This window comes from Haemaphysalis longicornis, unplaced genomic scaffold, assembly GCF_048455015.1.
Source record: "Haemaphysalis longicornis isolate Haplotype H1 unplaced genomic scaffold, Haemaphysalis longicornis Haplotype H1 scaffold_7, whole genome shotgun sequence".
NCBI classification, from domain to species: Eukaryota; Metazoa; Arthropoda; class Arachnida; order Ixodida; family Ixodidae; genus Haemaphysalis; species Haemaphysalis longicornis.
Window position 1 is genome coordinate 132,807,404 of NW_027526422.1, and position 20,983 is coordinate 132,828,386.

General features: G+C 44.3%; 1 long non-coding RNA gene across 1 annotated transcript; it reads left to right on the forward strand.

The window, feature by feature from the left end:
* Nucleotides 1–2,174: 2,174 nt before the first annotated feature.
* LOC144145147 (uncharacterized) lies at nt 2,175–11,531 on the forward strand. The gene is made up of 3 exons (XR_013317444.1): nt 2,175–2,319; nt 10,155–10,230; nt 11,297–11,531. It is a non-coding gene; the product is annotated as an uncharacterized LOC144145147 (long non-coding RNA).
* Nucleotides 11,532–20,983: the final 9,452 nt, after the last annotated feature.

Consider the following 20,983-nt stretch of genomic DNA (forward strand, 5'->3'; position numbering starts at 1 on the left):
TGCCCATTCAATGAACTCGATGGACTTCAAGTTGCAATCTCACTCCTGGAGGATGCCAAAGACGCCTCCAAGACTGTGAAGTACTGTCGGAACTATACTAGCAATTGTGTTGTGTTTAGAGCCTTCCTTTTTATTGTTTACGATTTTCTTTCGCATCGAGTCGATGTTTTTTGAAGGAGAGGGATAGTGCCACACTATGAGCGGTAATTATCCCCACAAGGGTATGCGTCGACTACTGGGAAACCGCCAGGACCACTAGGCGGAGCCAGGAACCTGGTTAGAGGAAGAAGACGTTCTGCCTACTTGCTCGCTACTGTGTGTGGGCTCTATACTGATTAAAACTAGTCTTCTGTTTAGCAACCATCTGTCCCTCTCGTAACAATATAATAAAATGTTATCAACTTTTTTGAGGCATCGGCGTTGGTTAGTAATATATTTGATGGGAATGGGTGGGTTGGGTGACAGTAGCTTGTAGCTGGGGAAGGAGTGCAGCGCCAGAGCCATCTTAAGGGAATCGGACTTCGAGTGTTCGAAGGTGTTTGCTTTAGGAATAGTTATACAGTCGATTGCTGCTGCAAGGTCAGGTGTGGTTGTCGCCCACAAGCGCAAGAGGGGAGGATTCGGAGTGCTGACTTGCTGGTGGCACAAGTGAGGCCTCGAGGCCGGAGATATGTCAAGATGATATCGATGGCTTGTTGGAGTGTACCTTGTGTGACAGATGCTCCAATAGTGGTGCAAAGGGTTACATCGGCAGCGTAAAGGGCATGGGGGAGACCAATAATGGCTTGAAGGACAGATGAGAGCATGAGTAGAGCGGTATTGAAGAAGAGGGGGGGAGATTACTCAACCTGGAGGTGTTCCTTTGGGAGGTGGGCAAAGCCTATCTTGTAACTTTGCAACGCCTGTGTTTACTGCGTGAGGATGTGACTTTATGTATGATTATTTTGTTCTCTAGGAAAACACCAAAACCTATGTTTTGCGTTTATAGAATCAGCTATCTTCCCGAAGTCGAGATTGCATTCGATTCACAGCTTGTTACAGAGAGGCAATATGTAGCTGACAATGGTCATATCTCCAAAATTAGACGCACTGCTCGAACGCCGTCACTTTAAACGTCGGTTGCCATCAACCATCTCCTTTATTTTGAGAATGCTGCTTCGGTTGGGAGCCGGAAAGCAGCATGCACGGTGCAGTTTCAATGAGGCAAAATAGTGTTCGTAATCTGCTGCAGTTGGCATTCAACATGGTGTGCGGAGCTCAATAAGTGGGATATATCGGATTAATTGCAGTAAGCGGCTGCCCCTTAAAGGATCAAATTTTATGCATGCAAGAATACTTCCATGTTTTCGCGAACACAACGAGCCGAGTTTGTCTATCCCGCGGGTAGCAATGCTAAATCCACGCCACACCAACGTTTCATTCATGAGGAATAATGAGTGTTCAATTGCATGAATTCGAGAATCATTCGAATGAACTATGATCGCGGCTTTGATGGGCAGTATGCTTATTCTGCTTTTTTATTAAAATTAACGTGCTGCTAAAGGGCAAGCATTTTCTGCTTGATAGACCACTATAATTTCACGAGTGCATCCGAGAGCATGCTGAAATATTGTGAAAAAATAAGAGGAGTGCGCACGAAGCAAAAGAAAAATTGCGGAGACTCAATCCGCGGTTTGCGCTGAATTGGACCGATGTCCGGTGTATACGGGGCCGGTGTGCATTTTTACGTCTACATTGAACCTTTTGAAAGCGAAGCGCAAGCGGGGTTGTTTGTTGACCTCATGCCTAGTCACCAGTGTGTATAATATGGCGGCAATTGCAGCGACCAGTATCATTTTTACGACTTTGTTAAGTTTACAGCGCTATAGAACTTGAAGCATTATGAGGCTTTAATGTCGGCCATAATTACAGTTGTATCCGCAAGCGGTAAAAAACGAGATTTAGCGGAAGGGATTGCTCAGAAAGCAGGAAAAACAGCTGCAGAGTTTAATGGCGCAAGGTAAAAAGGGGTAAAGAGAGGCATGTTTAGACTTCCTGTCGAACTGAAATGGTGACCGACGTATACTAAAAATATGTGCTTTTTACGATGGTTTGCGTCCATTAAATTCGAAGCGGAGGTTTCCTTTCGGCACTTTACACTTTCCGGTATTTTTACCTGTCGTTACATTCCAAATTGGACATTGTTCTTGGGTGCGTTGGAGCGCATATAAGAAGCGCTTGTGATCCGTCCACCTACATAATAGGAATCGTTCAACGATCCACTGAACACCCAGAGGAGAGCCCAAGAACGCGCATCCTGCCTTCATTCAAGCTTCAGAGGTAATGTGTATGACTCATTACAGTCCTCGTTCGAAGCTTTCTTCCTTGTTCCAGTGCCTATTTCTGCCGTTGGTGTGTAGAAGGTAGTAAGATGGCCAGCTGTAATAGAAACACAGATTCTTCTACTAAGGAGATGAGCGCCTAAAGTGCCGTCGTTTCTACAGCTACTGAAACAGTATCAGCATAACAATTAAGAGCAATATAACTGTTTGATCGTAATAATCATAAAGGCTGATCAAAAGGTGGATGATCGTATAGGCTGTATAACGCGCACATCGCAGACATAGTTTGAAAACAAACATATTTACGTTTCTCATCATTACGTAATCGTCGCGACTATGGCGTAGTGATTACTTAATAAAACTTGTAAAAACACAATCTTTATCCTGGCAAACAAACACCAACCTTTCCGTTTCCTTCTTTTATAAACCCGTGTATTCGGAGCCGACCAGAGTTCCGCAACCTTCACACTTCACTGGTAGCACGTAAATAAAATTTTATAGTGGGAAACTTTTTTTGAAAAAAAAAAAACTAATACCCTTTTATCGTAACCGCGCTCCTGCCGTCAGTGCAAAGGTGAGGACAGCCGACGGAAATTATGTGACGTTGACAACTTCGGTTTGACCAGCTAGTAACGAAGTCTAAATTAAACTCAAAGTAATAATGTAGTGCTCAGAGCAGCCAGTTTTTGACAAACCTAAGGTAAAGCAAGAGTTACGGCCATTTCCTGTTTAGCATTTGCAATAAAGCCGGCGTTTAGGAAAGCATTCTTGTAGCTGCCCGATATTCGTTTACGGACACTAAAGAAGCGGCCCCCGAGCTATAAAGAGCTCAGCTGCGAAACAGATTATAAACCAGGCACACGTACCCGAAGATTCGGGCGCAGTTGCCCAGAACGGTGCAGTGTGCTCTCCCGTTTTCCGCATGCTGCAGAAAAACTGATCTCCCGCACTTTCGTTGAACGTCAATCAAAAATATACGCAATCAGGCTGTGAAATCTATTATATAGATATTCCGCGACAAATTTGTTGAAGTGTTCCTTTTACGCTATTCTAAGCAACAGAAATTGTTTAGCGAAAGCATGACAAATCATATGTGGCCAGTGGGTCCGAGCATGGCAATGCATCGGCTGCCAATATTCCCTGGTGTTTGGAAAAGGTGACAAGCCAACAAATGGCGAAGCTCTGGAAGGCCAATATTGGACATTGCATGACAAACAATGTCGCCATGATAAAGCCTATGCGTCGACGCCATGCTAATTTCAGGCAAATGTCTGGCTTTCTGGCCAGTCCTTATGGCCAATGCCTATTCTTTGAGTTGCCTTCCTTCCCAATTTCTGCTTTATACATGCCTTTATAGAGAAAAAATAATAGGTACGTATAAAATATTTTTTACAGTGAGAGATATAAAACATAAATAAGACTACATGGAAACGTATAGAATATGCGCCGCTCATAACAATATTGTGTGCACTGAACAAATTCCGCAACAAAATTTTCAATTATTTGAGTTGAAGACGTTCAAGGAGCCCCATAGCACGCCCGCTTACTTTGCTTACATTTTGATTATGTACATATCACACATTAATTTACACAGTAACATGTCTGAAATGGTAAGAAAAAAAAGAATTGTTCAACAAAATCTCGAACATGACAGAGTGAGCGAGAATAGCAACTTTTATGAAAGAAAAGGCAAGGGAAATAGTGCACAAAAAATGAAAAAGGTTCATAAAGCTGCAAACAATCTTTAAAGTACGCGTACAAAGAAAAGAATTCAGGTAAATGTAAAGAAGACCTTCTTCCTCGGTAACGTGCCGATCTGCCTAGATCACAATAAGCATTTCAACAATACTAATGAAGAACAGCCCATGTTGGAAGAGTTGTTCTCTCTGGCGCATATGCGACTTGTCCACGGGAAATACCTTTACCTTGTAGCGTGGTGTGTTATGTAAATAAAATCTTCTAGACAATGCTAAATGTTCGCTGAATGCTGAATGCAGTACCTAGAACTCTCCTTTACGAACGTACTTGTGCAAAATACTCAGCCCAGAAAGTTTAGTTGTTAACAGTCGTTCCCAAACAAAAAATGTGGTGCACTTACTGCTATTTATTATTCAATGCTGTGCTTTACGACAGCAGTTACGTGGCTTGTTTTTAAGAAAACAGTGCGGAATTTCCATTTAAATGTGCTTCATGGTATGGCAGTCGTTGAAGCTAATTCAGGATGGTCAAAGTTAAGTCGACAGTTTTCTTTATTACTCGGTTGGCTGCACGTGAACACTACCTCAACAGTGAGGTTGTGCGCCCAGGGGGACACAAAATGAGGTGGTAACTATGGATATCAGTGGCACAATTAACTAAAATTGAATATTTATCTTTTGAGTGCCTTTAGTAAGCAGGGATGTTTGTATTGAAAAGTCATGCGCAATCGTGTTTCTACGCAGTTTCATTTGGCAGAATTCCTCTAGCGCATCCGTACTTCGAGATATTGAACTGCGCCGTCTAATTACCGTTCGCATGATTACACATGCTAGACAGTGAAGGCTGGCGCAAAGCTCCTCCCTCCCACGCTGTGCGGGTCTTCACGAAAAGCTAAGCGCCTAATTAAAAAAAAACCTATCGACTTAACTTTGATCACCCTGTATGTAAAGTACAAGATGGAAAGCATCACTCCAGCGGTTCCGTGTAATATTTTGTGCCACACAAAATGAATCGCAACAGAGAAATGCGCCTTCAACGTTTTATTTGCTAAAGTTTTGTTTTCCTACAACGCGGGATGAGAAAATGCAAGGTAATGCCCTACACGTTGGGTGGAGAACGCACGAACGTTTACATGTTTTTCGGAAGACATATTTTCCAGCCTGGAGCTAGCAGGGGAGCCCTGTGGCCGTTCAATGCGTTACACTTTTAGGGCGCAGCCGAATAAAGCGATAATTCCGAGCGACGCTAGAAACGTAACTCATTGGCTATAAAACTGGTCATGGTGTTGCTGTCTCTGTCGCTCTTCTTCCTCGCAGAAGCCCCAGATCCAATGAGACCGACGTAGAAGCCCAGCAGTAGTGTAATTACTTTGTCGCTTGGCAATCTCTCTACGTAGCTCACGAAAATAACAAAACTAAAGCTTCATTTATAGCTAGCGTTTAATGACACCAGTTTAATACATCCATAACTCATACTGCACACCTCTTCAACGCAAGCTGGACGTCGTGAACCTGCAGTGTGAGCATGGCAGCTTGCTCCGAAACACAAAGCCGGAAACAGGTTAGCTACAACTGGCGTCACACACATCGAAGCACGTCTACGTGACCGCTGAATTCTTGGCTAGAACCAACAACACTACGCACCACTCAACCGTGTGAACCATTAAAAACACAGCTCTAATTTAGACGAGAACCAGCGCGAGCTATACCCGCACCAGGCTCTGAAAAATGAAATGGTGACTCATGTTTTAAGCGGCTGGCCGCAGTAGGAGAACGGCGCTATTCCAACACGTAGATATACTTCACACACTGTAACCGACACTAAAACACAGCTACACAAGTGCTACAGCCGTTTCAGCAACGAAACAAACGCAGCCGTCGCTGCGACGCGTAAGGACGTCTTCGGAACCGCGGTGGCAAAAGTAGCGCGGATGTGCACGTTGCAAGTAGCCCACCGGACACCGTTGCGTTAGCACGGAAAAATGACTCATGCCTCCAATGCGTGTAACACAATCGCACACGAAAATTTGAATACGCTGCCTTCTGGTTCGTACAGGCTTTGTTTCGTGACGTGGTGCTGCGCCCTCTTTGTAACTACTTTTTGTAGCTTTGTGGCCTGTTCACCCCGCAAACCGGCGTATTTATACACGTCAGGTTTACGGATTGCGGTCAGCCTATGACCAATTTTATTGCGTGGCCGAGCCTCAGCCTCGGGTAAGGTTTTTGTGTTACGCTACTTCCTGTCACCGTTCACTTGGCGCCCAATAAATCTTTCAGTGATGTACCGATGGGTGGCCAATAGCTTGGAAGCCTATAGGAAACAAATGGCGTTTCCAAACAATAAAAATTCGCCACCACCGCTTGGAATGCTGCATCTACGGCAGTTGTAATTCAAGGAGATAATTGCTGCAAAACCTGCAATACAGGTTCTAACACAGGGAAATTCTCGGGCTATCTGAGTCAAAGTCAATAGCTAAAAATGTTTCGCATTTAGCTGAGAATTTCTTCGTCGTTCCAGACGGCAACGGCAACAGCCACGCCTCACGAAATGCGTCGTAATAAATGGGAGGTTCACGAGTTGTTCTATGGACGCAGACTCAAAACGCGCTTTTTCTCAGTCGGTAACATAACGAAGAGTTCCTTCATATAGGATTTCTTCCCATATGTCCCGTGCATCAAATAGCCGCTCTACGATGAAATTTTCCTACAGTGGCCCTATCTGTTGGTGATGAAATGAACTGCACAACATGCCTAGACGTTGCATCGCTATGCGGCACGGCCCGACTTTCCGAATTGACGCGGTCACGTGAATCTCTCTGCGCTGTTCGAGGTTAACTCCAGAGCTCTCGGCCCGTATGTGTTCGTGGCGAGTTGCATTAAGCAATCCTTTATTGTAAAAACACATCAAAAGTTTGCTTTATAAACACATTCAGCGTTTTATCTGGCGTTTTGCGCCCAAGCAGACATACGAGAGGATTGCGGTCTCCTTCATCTGCTGTCGTCAGGCAGCGACAGAGTTTGAAATTCACTTCGACAGTTTTACGCATTGTTAAACGATTTATTTACAGCCGCCTGATCGCCCACTAAAATAGTATTAAAATACAATGTGCGGTAGGCCAAGCGACAACAGAAAATTTAGTACTTCAGGTCCTAATGTTTAAATGCCGGAGTGCCCGCAAAGGCGCCGACGTAAATACAATTGCAACATACAATGCACCAGAGTAAACAAAGCAGTGAAAAACTGACAAAAGTACATAAATAACGAAACATGCACACTTAAAATAGCACTTAACGTAGAATTGTCAGTTTGCCAAATTAGTATGGTTTCTGTATCGTGCGTACGGTTGCCCCACGGTACTCGCAATCCAAAGTGTGGGGGGAGTGTACAGGTGCATGCCGATCCAAGGGTGCAATCCAAAGAGCTAGGAACATAGCCCAGTTGTAAGACTTCGGCAAGACTCATGGGGTGTGTCCTGCTTCCGGGGTATGTAAAACCATGTGAGCACGGTGACTCGGCGCAAAAGCAAAAAGTACATCTTGTAAGTGTTGACCAACATACCCCTCCGTGTACGTGTAACGGGTTGCAACGAAAGGGAGGTTGGGGCACTCTTTGGGTGCTGCAAGACTCAACCACAACGTACAGATTTTTTTGATCATGGGTCATGCGTAGATAGTATGGTGCATGAAGGATTTCGCCATAAAATACAAACCGAATTCATTGCTTGCTATCAAGATCGCTTTTCTTTTTGTCATGGAATAACGTAAATCGCCGAACAAGCATGCTACCAAAGATTTGGAAAATAATCGCATAGACCGGGCACAGTCGAAACAAGAAGTCGCTATTCAGGGCATTTATGCAGTTAAACCCCGATTATACGACTTTCTCAAGGCAGTGCAAAAGCGTCATAAAATCCGGGCGTCGTAAACTCCGAACAACAACAGTTACACCTTTAAACTCAGTTTCCCGCGAGTTATCTTCAAAAAACTTCAATTGAAACTCGAAATTACAGCTTTGCAGGGTTCGGAAACCAAAATCGCCAAATTTTGAATGCGAAAAAAAGTGATGGATGGCAGGTGCAAATGCCACTGTACTAAAATAAACCAATGTAATGATTCCCGCTAGCCAGTGCGAACCATGACACACACGATCACGACAAGCACATGTGGAAGCCGAAGCCTGTCACTGTAACCTCGTTGGCGATTCACTGCTGAGTGGGAGAAATGAACACTTGAACACTGCATCAGCGACCGTTGCGCAACAAGACGCGACATCAGTGGCGAGTGGGGAAAAGCGAATCTGCAGAGAAGCAGGCGGCTGCTAGAGGGGAGAGAAACAAAAGACGAGACGGAGAAAAAAAACTATGCCGGAGCGGAGCGAATAAGCGGGCTTAAGGTCTGGGGAACAGGCCCGAAGCACTTTCATTTCGTCTGCCGGTCGGTCACGCTCTTCACGCGGGTCATCTGATAGCGCGGGTCAGGCATGAAATCGCCTGGGATAAACCAGGTCTGTAAGCATTATTTTTACGGCGACATCGCCGCGACTCGATTTGTCAGTCGTAAAACCCGATTGTCGTAAAATCCGGCCACATATAACCGGAGTTTACCTGTATATAAATTTACTTTCATGGTCTTCTTGCCGAGAAGTATGTTAACGCAGCGTAAAACAAATTGGCTCCAGAACACACTGTGAAGGTGGTTGGAAATTAGTGCTGTGAACAACCCCCACAACAATTCTACATGCCACGTAACTTGAATCACACACGTGGTTCTAGAAAAAGTGAAACAAACCAGAGATTCTGCCGGCCCTTAGCTGGGATTCGCGGCGGCGCCGTCTCGAACGCAGAAGCGTCGGCTACTGTCGGACTCGGCGGGCGGACACCGCTGCTTTAGCACGGCGGTGCGCTCGACGAAAGAAAACGGAGAGCAGCGTGTTTCGAAGGGTGAGACCGCGGAACCTAGCAATTTTGATGTGCTAGCTCGGGGCAACACCACCGCGCGACACAAGCGCAGACTACAAAAGAATCCGGCATGTGAGTTACTGATTCCCATTTATACAGATTTAAACAATCTTCGTAAGTTTGAGAATTGCGAGAAAGCTGACGGAACCTTTGTAATCGCTTTTTATCAGATCCAGTTGTTCAATTCATCTTTTGTAATACCTGTTAAAAGACAACCGAATTGGTATTTAGGAATTTAGAAAACGCAGTCCCATTCGTGACAAGCAGTGCGCAAAAAATGGCGTTTCTATAGCGGCCATATGGCTGTAAATGGCCTCCACATTTTGTTTCCTCGCACTGCAAACCAATCCCTAACGTATCTTTGCCGTACCATCACTTCATGCCATCGGGTCCGGATTACCCAAAAGGTGCTGTCGAGCAAGTTAATCAGGCCGCATGAAGTAAGCGCGCAATGGACGCGATGCTGCGCCAAAACAGGCCCTTGCTGAAGCAGACGACAAAGCCGGCGGAAGGATACCGCTGACGCGCACACAGGGGTGAGCGCGGGGATCGCTGGGTAATAGCGCCCTATCGCCGCGCCGTCTACACTGTGCACCATGAGTGAAAAGCGGCTCCGCCTGTCCCTCCCTCTCCCCCCCCCCAGCCTCGCTGGGAGTTTCTTGTCCGGCATGCCATGAAATAACCGTTGGCTTGTAGAGGTAGAAAGATTTTCTTTAAAATTAACAATGAATAGAAATGGACAGACACAGGCAAACGGTTAACACTGTGGAATGCCCGGTGAGGACAAAACGATCACGTATGGGAATTTTCCTTGAAGTCGATGAATTTCCACAATTTAGCGAAAGTGAGCCGTCGCCTATTACGGTCCGCAAAAACATGTTCATTTTATTTTAGGCAGTCCGGTTTTCGCAGGGAGCTTAATTCGAAAAAAATGTTTCCCCAACAGAGTATTTGGTCCGTTTGTAGCCGGTTAAAACCCTGATAAAACGATTCTAGGAGGTGCATCCTTAAAACCAAGTCGATAGTGTAGGACGTTCTTCTGTATTTCATCTTTTACTTCTTGGGTTATTTTTGCGTAGAAGTAACCAGTGTAAGCTTTAAAAAGCACAGTCCTCCAACAATGCCAACAATGTACACTTATTTTGTCGTCACACTAAAACTGTTTTTACGCCTTGCAGAAGCCCAAGATCATCAACATGAAACTGCAACTTGTCCTTCTTGTTTTGGCAATTTCGGGTGTTCTGATTGTCTCGGGTAAGAAGGCGTTCCATAAAACGTAATGCCTTTAATCCGATGCTTCGTTGTATGAGTGCGAAATCATTATTGAATGTCTTTACGTTGTCAACCACACGCTAGCACAGAAAGGGACGAGCAAAAAATACATGTGTAGTACGGTTAACAATTAGCTTTTACTTCTACAGTAGCTGAAGGTAACTTGCACATTTGTTATAACATGGACAGTGAAAATATGACTCGAGGTACATCACCTTCCTCTCAGTACACATTCCTTTGTTCTTTGCCGGACAAAAATCAAAAGGGTTGCCTTTCTTGAATATTGTGAGAAGAGTAAGCCTTTTGATTTGCATATTAAAAATACTTTACTTGTTGCTCTTTAGTGCGGTGAGAAGGGCAGAATTTCCTAGCAGTTCGTTCGTAGATGGCCATGTTAGAAATCAATATTTACAAAAGACTTACAAATTGCCACCAACTATCCACAGCTACGCAACAAATTTTAATGAATGTAGATTGTACATTGCTCTTTCCCGAAAATGTATTTAAGGGCAGTATTTTACCGCAGTAAGGCTGCGTTACTGCGTGGTCTCTATATATATTTTTACCGAAAAACATAATTTCAAGTCTTGACAATACTAGCCGCATCCTATTTTTAAAAGGTTGACGTTTACAATAAAGATTATATACATGTTGCTTTTTCTGAACGAAATTCCTCTTGCCTATTTTTACATTAACACTTGAAAGATATAAAGCTCGCACTGTTCTTGCCGTGAGATATTTTTGGAGAACATTCCTGCCTCGTGTTGTAAGTAAGTGCGGTAGAGTGCGCTAGAAATAAAGAAATCTTGTATTTCCCAGGTCTCCTAAAACTATCAAATATACGTAAGTATTGCTAATGCAGTAGAGTAGCCATTTTTCTTACGCAACTGTAAATTACATATGGCATGTACACCATTTTTTTATCGCACGGTGACGGCTGTACATTTTAGTGAGCTCGACGAATTTTTCCGGTAAAAAGTCGCTGCTTGTTCAACGCACCCAGCACAGTTTTTTTCTTCTGATTTGTTTTCTCCCTAATTGTGTTCAGGAACACCAGTGGAGCCTGCTGCCCATTCTAGAGCTGACACCGAAGCCAGCGAAAGAGCTGCAGTTGCAACTGGCGACCAGGAGAGAGCGCTTCCCCCCGGCTGCCTGGCATCCCTATGTGGCTAGGGTCGAAAATGGGGTAGAAGAGATTTCAGCCCTCGCGGAATTTTCTTTCCTTGGCTGCGTTCAGCCATTGTCAGTGCTGTAATAAAACTTGACTGATTTTGTCAAAAAAAGTTTTCTCGTTTGATTGAACTAACGTACGTGGAATGCGCCAGGATGGATGTAGAGAACTTAAATTAGTCCTCCTAATGCCAACATGATCGTCCGTTTTATAATTGGAGTTCGCATTTAGAACTGCCATCTGTGTTCCCTCTAAGCACTTCGTTTGGCAAAAGAAACTTCAAATGCAGATTGTTCTAAGGCAATCGCCAATCCAAAATAAAGAAACTGACAGTGAGTTTACGGTGACTCCAAGGCAACCTTCTACACACTTTTTATTATACTAGTAGCAGTTCGAACACTGAATATTGACGACAGACCTAAGGTGAATACAGTTTGCCAGATTGCACCGAAGAGATGTCTTCAGTGTTGTCCTATGCAAAAAAGATGCAGCAACATTTAAGAATTAACTTCTGGTTCTAACAGCACCACTGAACGGCAGAAATGCGAACGCCAGGGAAACGAGTGTGGCTGTAGAAAACAGGTTTCTGCGGCACAAGGAAACTGAAGAATGTCGAGAACGCTTAGCAGCACATCGCTAAAATTTGTGGAAGAAAAGAAATTGCTGTAGATAAATAACTGAAGGTGAGAAGAAAATTGCGGCCCCGCCCGCAAATGTTTTAGGGCATGCACATTCATACAGTGGACGTACCGGCTAGACCAGAAACAAAATACTGACTATACGTGAGGATTGTAAGCCGCAAAAACTTCAGTTTCCTGCATTGAAACATATAAAATGGGAAATTTATTCTTGAACGTCCATCATGTTGAAATGACGCGAACTAACCAGCGCCAAAAGAAGTCCGTTACATGCGGGACTAAACCATTTAAGGCAAATATAACAGGGTCTGTGGATTTTTGTAGTCATCTCGTGTACCTCATTAGTCTGGTAATATACAACTACCCTAAAAGGGCAGCGAGCGCGAAGAACCAAACGGCAGCCATGTTGAGTCCTATACGCCGCGATCAAAAGCGGTGTAGTCTGTGTTTGGCAAAGAAAGCTGCGACGTTTGCACACGCTATGAGCGAAGAAGGGTCCCCACAGACCCTGAAATGATGGCATCTGTCACAGGCTTTACGAGATCAGCTGGAAAAAGGACGCTCAGTTGCATTCCGGAGTTTCCTGTTCTTACAGATTGACTGTGAAGCAGCAATATCCAAGCAGTTGCTTGGATATTGCTGAGAGTTTCAAATGGCTGACAAAAAAACGTACCTTTATATGGGAAGCAAAACAAGTGGCTATTTTGTATTCAAGAGGCCTGCTCCAAATAGCACCAATACTTGGTCATTTTGTAAACATGCGGGTAAAGAAATCCCATGAGATGCCAGTAACACTTCCGAAGGCGCTGCACTCGTTCAGTCTAACCAGTGAAAGTTGCCCTCACAAAAACTAAACAAGGATTGTCATACCACCTTCTGGGCGATCATGCAACATATTCATGCCAGAAATACAATACTTTTTTCTGTAAGATACTGCCTACGGCGCCTTGAATCTGTTTTTTATTGCAAACAATACATATTATTATCTTACTGGGTATGCATCAAGTCGAACGGTTTCCATGGGGATAAAATAGGGCTGACTTTTTTTTTATTAAGACCACAGTTGTCAATACTTCCTGAACGCAGAGCCACGCGTTGTTTCCCAGGGTTGGCCATCGCTCGGACGAGACACTATGACGCAATGCGATAAAAATTCATTTGTACTTCTATATTAGGGGGTACTCAAAATTTAACCAATAATAAAGAGTGAGTTGCCCTGCTACGATAAAATTTTTATTTTTTGTTTTACTTGAAGTTTTCATTGGTGGCGAACATTTGAGCAACCTTACAAAATAGAAAAGATCGCCAGGATAGATTTCTTTGCAGTTACTTGTATTCACTGGCGAGGCGCGCATCCAGGAAACCTTGTGAGGGCACCGTCACTCGTGACGTCAGGCTCGGCGGGATGGCGGTACTTGTCCGTGCTCAGCACATGACTGTGTTGACATTAAAGGGACACTGAAGTGAATTTGTCAAGCTCCCGTTTTTGCTTGCACTGTGTAAACTGGCTCAAATTAACACACTATTCATCGTTTATCCGGTTGACAAATCGGTAATTATTTTACAAAGCGCGAAAGAAGAAAAACTACTATGCGCGGTTTGCGGCGGCCGCACCAACTAAAGGCTGTGACGTCAGGAGGGGGGGGCACCATGATTGGACGATGCCCAAGGTTAGCAATCAAAAGTTTCGGTTTCGGTTTCGGTTCTGTAAAACAACATGCTTGACATCTGATGGCGTTGTTGGATGGGCATTCTCGATTTCTCAATTATCGCCGTACCGCGCTTCTGCCATGTTGGCTGTCAAATGTCTAAGATAAACCTCCCAGGGCGGCTTGGAATCGTAGAAATCACTAGACGAGGCCTACGCAGTGGATGAACGCCCTCCGCGTCACCGCAGACTCTCAAATGCCATGCGCTTTTCCCGCATATTCGGAGCTTGCCTCACTCATGTCTGTTCGTAAAAAGCTAGTTCGCACCAGGCCAAGGGTGTGCTGATTCAGGCCTGGGCCCACTGCACGTAAGCAGTCGGTGCTTATGGCAACAGCACACCAACGAGAACTCGCTAGCGCGTCATTGTCAGTATGCGCGCGTTCTGCGATCTCGCTCGTGGAGCAGTGAACGTTACGGCCCAAAAATGGTGAACTCAGTTTAGAAAACATCGGCCGCATACAAAAAAAAAATCAACTTACAAAAAAAATACATGTACCCTCGGGGATTCGAACTTGCGACTTTCAAAACAAATTCCAGCGCCTCAGACCGCTAGGCCACGAGCCGGCGCTGGCCAGTACGGATATATAAGGTTTATAATGTATGACCAGTTTACACTTTTATTTATTTTAAGCATTTTAAGTACTTTATGTGACTATTTGTTGTATATCACTCCTGCAGTAAGTGTCCCCCAAACTTCCACAATATCTCACGTCTAGCAATCGCATTTCTTTGACGGAAAAGCGTTCGCAGATGTGCGGTCGTGCTGCTGACCGCTGTGCTTGTTTACCCAGCGCGAAAAGTGCTTCCTGCTCCCTAGTTTTGCGCTGTACGGTAAAAGTTTCAGGTGATTTTATTTTCTTAGTACCTATATTGACTTCGCTGACTCTTCTCCCGCCTTCAATTGGCCTTAGATGTTCCTACTAGCGTAAAGCCAGCGAAGCGTCGCATGTGCACTTGTGCAGCGCTTGTGTGGAGCGACCCGGACTCTGAGTTTGACACAGTGTACAAACTAACAAAGTAAGGAAAGGCACATTCTTTCATTCACAAAGGTGTTGTGGCTTAGTTTCAATTGAGCGAGCGAATAGCGACGACCCGTCGGCGGCCGGCCGATGAAACGCTGGGCCGACTGACTCGATCGGTAGGTCGGCTGGTCGGCGAACCGTGCAGTAGCGCAGCCTTTTTCCAGCTCATCTCCTGCTGACGTCAGACGAAAACGCCACAGAAAATGGGCGAGCGTAAAGAGAGGAGGACAGCATTTTCGGATTGATTTTTCTACTAAATAAATTCGCGTAAACGCGGCCAGAGTGGTCGAAACAATGCCTACGGACTCCGAACTACAATTTGCGCTAGTAATCCCGCAATGTTTACAAATCACTTCAGTGTCCCTTTAACAAACTCTGCCTCACCGAATGCAAACTATTGTTTTCAGTCCAATGTGAGTGCGATTAATAACATCTCTGTTGACACCATGATGGAGAATCGGGTTGAAGCGGAGGAGACGACGCACGCCGGCGTTTTGTTTCTTCGGTGTGCGGGCGCAGTGACCCAAGCCGCGCCATGTCCGTGGTGCATCGGCTATGTCTGTGGCCATTTACAGTGTTGCCAAGCGAAGAAATCGACACCTAAATTGTTCAACCAATACCACCTATAGGTAGAATTAGGACGATTAAGTATATGAGATGAGTAAAACATTTCAGAACAATGTGTACAGTGTTTTGACTCTTATAGACATCAAAAACAGTTTATTTCATTTGCACAATTATAAATACTTTGTAATCTTAGACACATGCTAAAGGGGAGAAAGCGATAAAAGAAAACACAAGTTTAAGAGGCCTTACGAGCACTCCCTTTTTACCATGACTGCCACATTGCGTCAGCACTGTCAAATAGCAAGAATACAACTTTGTGACAGGAGTTTCGTAGTTTTGTACCATTTCTATGCATAATATAACCTCGTTGTGGATAAAGTTATACCCGTACTTTCTCAATAGAGATTTATGTTGTTACACTCATTATCGTGCTTCATATGTGCCCAAACCACGCAATTGCGGTTCGTTTGAGGCGTTTAAACATTATTGCTGCCTCTTAAGAGTTGACAAATTTACACCACTTAGTTCAAAAATGCTTTGCAGTGAGTTCTTTTGTTAGGGTGAATGAGTTCGTAAATGTTTTTAATGAACATACAAGTTATGGTATTTTTTTCTTATTGATAACAGTCATATCAAGTAAATATTTTTTTGTCACCGAAGACCGCTTTTTCTAACAAATAAATTTGCGTCAGATGGCTTGTAGAATACCTGTGCTTCTTTACGATAACGAGGAGTCTGCTTGAAAATTTGAGCAAAGCAAACGACAGCACTAGGATTCCGAAAAGTGGTGAAATCCTTTTGTTGGAATTTGTAAAATGAATTTATCTTTTCCGAAGGTTCGTTGTTAGTCATGTGCCTAAAAGGGCGTTTGTATCACTAAGCTGCTCCTCCGACTAGCTTTTTACGCTTCTCAGTGTTTTGTAGAAAACCCAAAATTCAGCCCTATTCGATTGCGGATTTCTGTCATGTGAATAGCGAGCTGCTATTTTTTCTGTCTTGCACATGGTTTACAGCTCGGTGATTTCGGTATCTCACCGCACTTTTATTGCCATAATGACCGCATCTGGCTCTGTAGAAGCTTCTCTAGTTAGCTAGCCCTCGTACAAAGACTTCGAGTCCAACGTTCTCCCATCGGCTTCTGCGTTGCGGGCTTGAAAAGGTGCGGCCGCCTGATTGGCTGGTACTGCGCCAGGTTGAGCACAGCACGATGACCGTTTGTCTGGCTGTGGCACCGGCTACCGGTTGCTGCAATACCATTGCAGTCGCAACAGGCTGCACCACCGCTGGGACAGCGTTCAATGTTGGCTGCACGACGACTAGAAAACACGCGCATGATCGTAATTCATTTCATAATATCAATAAACGAAGACAGTCGTTTCTCTTAACGTCGTTAATACGATCTGTGATAAAGTGCGCAGTCCCGTATACACACCACCTTTCAACTCCCAGTTTCCCCTCCGCGTGTTATTTTCTAAGAAATATTTGCTCGGAACGTTTAGTTCTATTTTTCGGAGAGGCGGAGGTGCCATTACGTATTAAGACTGATTAATTAAGACTGCTCGGCTGCTCCAATCTGACCCGCCGTTCTCAAATTTCGTATTTAGCTCCTTTGCTTTCAGAGTTAGGTTTCCAGTTTGTTTCCTACCGAGTACTTTAAGCAGAGCAGGTGCCGACTCTAAGATTGCCGTTGTTGGGTTGTAATTTAGAATTTATACGCTATCTTCGTTCTGCCCAGTAAAAAGCGCAAATATTTTTGAAGGGGTATTTTAACTTCCTGCGTCCCGGCTCTGACTTACTTCATGTCCAATTTCTTTCTTTTAATAAGTACAGTTCTTTTTCTTTTGAGATTAAGACTTACTTTGCACCTAACATATGATCGCTGCTCCGAATCTTGCTTAGCATCTCCACGTTCTGCGAAAGACCTGGGTTGACACTTAATATGAAGTTAACTCCGTTTTTCTGGTTTATCTTTGAGGCCTCCCTCCCCATGTCCATTTCTTAATATTTCGTTTGCCGAAGAATGTGTTCATTACGCTCAGGTTGTTGACCTCCCGCCAATCCCACCAGTGTATCTTCTCGACTGTTTCGACTGCTTATTCCACATTTTGTCACTGACCCTTCCTCTATTTGCTTTTTACCTGCACTTGAATTAAAGTTTCGTACCATCAGAGTCGTTAACTGTTTTGTTCCCATCTTAATTGCTGATTCGATGTCCTTGTCGGAACTGTTTACTGCCTTATCATTGTAGCGTTATTATCGTTGTCTTTACCGTTATCCTGTATCGCTTGTTTAGATTGATTACAACTACTGCGACTCTTTCGTTAATGCTAAAGAGTTCCTGCATGCTTCCTGCTATTTCCCTGTAGATTAAGAATACCACCGCGTGCTATCTCTTTTCTGGATGTCGTCGGTAAAGCAGAATATGTCACTAGTCAGTTCCACGAGGCCTTCGCCTGTTCTTTAAACCAACCGTAAGCCTCTAATACCCCACCTAATATCCGGGAGCTCCTCTAATAGTACTGCAAAGCATCCTTCGCTAGACAGGGATCGTACGTTAAACGTGGCCGGGCCATGTTCCAAAGGCGGCCTGTACGGACCCAGAGATCCTTAACAACTTCTGCTGTGTCACTGGTCTAACCACCGGTGTGGTCAGGATCTTGACAGCTGCTAGGGACTCAGGTCCGAGCATTGCATTGGTCAGTCTTCGGGGTTGGGGGCCAACTACTGCACCACGGTAACCAGATCCTTATCTGTTGAGGGAGTGCTGTTTGTGGTCCTAACAGCATTCCTTGCGGGGTTGCGCCTATCTAAATAAGCGTATTAGGTATCCGGGATGATGGTTACTTCCGGAACAGGCAGTACTCCAAACCTGCAAAAGTTGTTCTGAAGCAACGCGAAACCCTACAGTCTGCAGCGCCATCGTGCAGACGTCCTGGCGCTACATTTGCTACATACAAGTAGACGATAAGCAAATAGGCCGACATATGCCTCTTGACTCCCCGGCTTCAACACAAAAAGCCCGCCTCTACTTTCTGCCAAGCTCGATGTCACATTCGCCACCCTCATAGACTAACTGAGAAAAAACCATATAGAAGTAAAAGAAAAGGATACAAGTAAACTCATATCAATTGGACGACGATCATCACTTGGCTCGCCAGGCGCACAGAAGAAGGGCATTTGCTGAGCTGGTTCCGCAACCTTTCACCCCTCGAGAAAAGGTTGCTGCTGCGATGTTACGTGAGTTGTTCAGCCTCCCCTGAAAGACGCCGCTATTATCTTTCTCGTATTCTTGGCCACCAGTTGTACTACTCACCCTCTTATTCACCACGTGTATGCAAAACACCTAAGGCGATCAGACCGAAGGTTATACAATGGTATAATTTTCGGTATTCTTTTGAAAGAATGTCACTGCTTTTAAGCTGGTTTTGTAGCTGCAGTGCGGCGTAGCTCATTCCTTCACTGTGTGGTGTTTTTTCTATGTGACCGTTAAAACTTTACTTTGATAGGGCAGCCTATTTGCAATAGGGCATCCACAATGTTTGAATAATATCATTACGAAATACCGTGCCTCTTAAAATTACTCAACGCCGAACAATTCATCCCTACATAAAGTTCGGCAATCAATTCACTACATGACAGCGCATTTTCATCTCCAAAGCTACTGAGGGCTTAGAAATGCCATAGCATGGCTTCTCGTTAATCACGGTAGCTTTGGTCTCAGTACACAGGTGTACACCATGGCTGGCTGCAGACGATGTATGTTGCCGAAAAAACCGTTGTGTGTGTTCATCGTGGTCAGGATTAGCATGAACAATGGACTAAGCAATTTGTAAGCAGAGAGAGAAAGACAATTGATTCCTGGTCAGGCTTACAAGGGACGGTTCAGCCACAGCAAAGTAGCTCTGCGGGCGCAACCCCTGCCTAACATTTCGTGCTGGAACTGGGTTCCGCACACAGCTGACTTAAAATAATTTACCTCTAGAACTAGAGCGTATTTAACTTTGAAGTATTGCAACACGTGCTAACATCTTCGACACCAATAAGCGAGTTTTCTTTCTGTTCTCTCCGTCTCCGTGTCTGGAACTAGGGCGGGCGGTGGAGGTTTCGCAAAAAGTTTTACTCCTACAATTATTTGCTAGAAATAGTCCACCATCACAGCGGCAGTTTCTGTTGTCCGCATTAGCTGTACTTGTTATGATGAGTAATTAACTCACTGAAATAACAATATCTAGATAATTGCAGAGATTGTACAACCTTGTCTGTATTTTCTTAGAGGAGTTTAGCCAAGCACACAGTTGGCGCTTATTTCGGACACAGTAACTAACCGAAAAAGGAGATTGAAGGTTGCGTGCCTTGCTTGTCAATGATGCATTAAGAATAATTATGTTGAAGTGGCTTTCGATCGCCCGGCCAAGCCCGTCTGTTTTACTACAGCGCCCAAGTTTGTCAGTTATTATTGACGTTAGAACCGCGTGTGAGGCCATAAATTGATACTGAATCTTCTTCTTTCATGATCTCACAGAAAAAGTCACATCATTGCAATGTAGCTTTCTGTCTTCCCCTCACAGATATCATTAGGACCAAGTTTTCTTGAGTGACCCATAATGGACGCGTTGCTAGGAGGTGGCCTTGAAGAACCTTTACAGTCACTTTGACGGTCCTTGTTCTTGTCTCGCAAGTGTTTCGGAAGTCTCTTTCCACGAATTCTTTAACATCGAGCCATCACGAACTCACCGACAACTAGACAGTAGGCAGGCTTAGCACATCGCTGCCGTGTTTATGTATCAGTTTACCCTGTTAGTATAAGCCGTAGTTTCTCTTTACTGTGAAAACAGTAGGACAGGTTTTAGCATACCATTTGCGGTTTTTACGTATTCCACGTTACCATTAGCGGCTGTCAAGGTTTTTGGACGAATTAGACTCAAAACGAGTGACCCAAAACTTTCTAGTGAGAAGTTAATTGCTTTCGTTTAAAGTAGCGTGAATATTTCAATTTTCTTATTAAGCATTGAGAATAAATGATTTGTTTTGACAATCTTGTAGGTATCTCGTGTAGAGCTTTAAAAAAGAAAACAACATGATGTCGGTGGCGTCATCTACAGAGGGCATTTGCAATAATATAAATCTTGAACTTTTCCGATTCTAAATATTTTGGCGCAAAATTGTAGACTGTGTCGTCATAACTACGCAGGAACTTACCCTGTCGTTCACAAAACCATTTTGGAGACGCAAAAACACATTTTAAACTTCGCAGCTTTGAGGCGGGAGAGCTCTAGCACAAGTGGCGGCGACGCTTCCGTGTTGCAAATTCCATCAACCAACCATCAAAATTTATTGCTGGCAATGTTGATGGTCATATCGGTAAGCTTGGTGCACGTGATGACTGTATTGGAAGAGACGCTGGAAGATAATGGCAGGCAATATAGTTTGTGAGGGCAGTTGTTGGCATGATGCAATGAGTTGTTTGATGGAGGACTTGATGGCAAACGTGACTGCGAAGTTGATGACGGAAAGAAATTTTCCGGGTGAACGATGGCAGCAAGGCAAAATTCATTCGGTAGCAAAGCGGTTGCAATATCAAAAACACAGCTATGGCATTGAACGTTTCGCAAAAATTACAAGAACTA